The sequence below is a fragment of the Marmota flaviventris genome, chromosome 3 (assembly GCF_047511675.1).
Source record: "Marmota flaviventris isolate mMarFla1 chromosome 3, mMarFla1.hap1, whole genome shotgun sequence".
Lineage (NCBI taxonomy): Eukaryota > Metazoa > Chordata > Mammalia > Rodentia > Sciuridae > Marmota > Marmota flaviventris.
Window position 1 is genome coordinate 60822460 of NC_092500.1, and position 3145 is coordinate 60825604.

General features: G+C 34.2%; 1 pseudogene; it reads left to right on the forward strand.

The window, feature by feature from the left end:
* Window positions 1-1835: 1835 nt before the first annotated feature.
* On the forward strand, window positions 1836-2784 carry LOC114087603 (olfactory receptor 6C2-like; annotated as a pseudogene).
* Window positions 2785-3145: the final 361 nt, after the last annotated feature.

Sequence of the window (3145 nt, forward strand, 5' to 3'; positions counted from 1 at the left end):
TAAATTTCCCCAATATATAGACAACACTGTTTTGTTTTGTACCTAAATTTACTATATAAGCCCAAATATAAAGAAATTTAAGAGCATAAAAATATTATTTTTCTTTAGATAAATTTACAGAAAAGAATAGGAGAAATGTAGTCACGGTGCACAGCACAATACAATGTGATATATTCCATGACTGAATAAACAACAGATACTTGGAAATACCACAGGAGCACAATTTCATGTGTTTTGGGTTCATGAGTGAAGATTTCCTGAAAGAACTGATACCAAAGGGGATCCCTGAAGGACTAATAGGTATTATTCAAAAGATTAGCCTGTGCGGAGGAGAAAACATGCGGAAAATATGAAGAATTCCAAGTAGTCAGTGTTAGTGGAACTTAAGCCCTAAAGAAGACAGGTAAGAAAATGAGAAGTGTTGAAGTGAGAAAACCAAAGAAGCTACTTTCCTTAAAGAGCCTTCCAGATTAAGCAAAAAGATAATTCTTTCTATATCAAAAGGTAGTTAACACTGGAAGAAGATATGAGCATATGGCAATTGAGATGTGGACACACCATTTATAATGTTTAGAGCATCCTCAGATTTGGCATCCTTGGAGGGTTCAGGAAACAATATTGGAATGAATGTTTAATGATGTTTTCATAGAGGTAGATCTCATCTTTGGAGTGCATCATATAAATGATAAAACATATAAATTGGTGAAATTACTCATGGAGAGCATAGAGAAAGAATAACAAACAGAACATAAGAAGTGAGAAATCTGAAAATAGAATATTGGGGAGGACCAATATTTCACATGTGAATAGAGAAAAGAGAAGACTAAAAAGAGAGATACAAAAAATAGCAATCTAAAGCTAGGAGGAAAATGAAAAAGATGGCATGGGACCCATTTAAAGAATGACCAGATTTTGCTTTTCAATGCTGTGGCAGTTTCAGGCAAGATAAGAACTAAAATGTGTCATTGGCTTCAACAAAAATCAACTTGTTGGGGTATTAGGAAAGCTATAGGGAGTTGCAAGTGAAAATCCCAATATTACTGTTTAAAATCTCAATGGAATGAAGATGAGCTGAGGAGACATTAATGTCTTTTAAATGAATTTAAAGCATCATGAAAAAAAGACACATCATAGAAGGCTATATTTATTGATGTTAAATAAAAAATTAACTTCTGGGCTTTGAGAGAAAAGGGAGAACAATCAAATAATTGGCCAAAAGTCAATGCATAATAAAATACTTTATAATTGTAAATATCTTGGACATAACATTTATTCACACTTTACATAAAGTAGTTATACACCCAACCATCTTTAAGAAGTATTAGTCTCCACTGTAAGAAATCCTGTTGTGGTCATTATCATTTATTTGTTTTCAGGAGAAATATATCTTACCCTTAAAACAATCCCCAAGTAATAACAGTAAAGAGAATCCATGTTCCTAGTTACCTGGATATGTATTGTATACAAAGGGTTTGCTTGGACAAAGAACGATTAGGCACCGAACAAATGACATCTTTCTGTAACCAATATGGAAATCCAGTTCACCTAATGATTTGTATGTGACAAATCAACTACATTTTTAAATTCTGAGGGGAACAAATGATTAAAGAAAAAGTCGGATGTTTGACAATAACAAATCTCCATTGCTCATACACATAAAATACAAGAAGGCTATTGTAATAGTAAAAATATTGATTATGATATAAAATGAGAAAATAAACATACATTGATTTGTTTGACTTCTATATGCATAGTCTTTTGCTATAGGATTTGAATATCTGTCTCTTTATAAAATCTTGATTTTTACACAAGGATTGGGTAAATATCAAGGTTCAATGACGAGGAACCACACAACAATAACCACTTTCATCCTGCTGGGACTGACGGATGACCCAAACGTGCAAGTACTGCTTTTTATCTTTCTGTTGCTCACCTACATGTTGAGTGTAATGGGGAACCTGACTATTATCATCCTCACATTGGTGGATCCCCATCTTAAGACACCTATGTACTTCTTCCTCAGAAACTTTTCCTTCCTAGAAGTTTCATTTACTACTCTGTCTGTATCCCTAGATTCATACAGTTTATCAACTGGAGACAATACTGTTACCTACAATGCTTGAGCAACTCAAATATTTTTTGGTTTTCTCTTTGGAACAACAGAATTTTTTCTTCTGGCAGCCATGTCCTATGATCACTATGTGGCCATCTGTAAACCCCTTCATTATATGACCATCATGAACAACAGAGTGTGCACCTTATTAGTCCTCTCCTGCTGGATATCTAGCTTGATTATTATTGTCCCACCCCTTTTCTTAGGTCTCCAGCTTGAATTCTGTGATTCTAATGCCATTGATCATTTCAGTTGTGATGCAAGTCCCCTCCTAAAGATTTCTTGCTCAGAGCTCAGACACATGGATAATAGAACAGATAGTTCTATTTGTGGCAGTATTTGCCCTCATTATTACCCTAGTCTGTGTGGTTCTGTCCTACACATACATCATCAGGACCATTCTGAGATTCCCCTCTGTTCAGCAAAGGAAAAAGGCCTTTTCCACCTGCTCCTCCCACATGATTGTGGTTTCCATTACCTATGGTAGCTGCATCTTCATCTACATCAAACCTTCAGCAAAGGAAGAGGTGGCCATAAATAAAGGAGTTTCAGTTCTCACCACTTCTGTAGCGCCCTTGCTCAACCCTTTCATTTACACCTTGAGGAATAAGCAAGTGAAACATGCTTTCAATGACTCCATAAAGAAGATTGTGTTTCTCTCAAAGAAGTAGAAGTTTTGATGAATAAGTAAAATAAAACAGTCTGTAATTCTTTTATTGCTGCTTCTAAATGACTTCATTGTTTCCTTTCTACATTTTTGTCCGATTAGCCTTCTTAATGACATTTAATATTTCATCCAAATCTCATCTTTATTAAAGTCTTTATTACTTCAAATCAAATTCATACTTTGTGTTTCCTTCATTGTGAAACTAAATACATAATTTCCAAGCAATTACATTTTTCTCCACTTCTGAGCTAAAGTTGTGGCAAAAATAATATTGCTGTAGGGAATATTGCTCTAGGAAGTAAAATAGTATTTTAAATTGTATAAATTATCTATGGGTAAATTATATGACAATATTGGTAGTTACA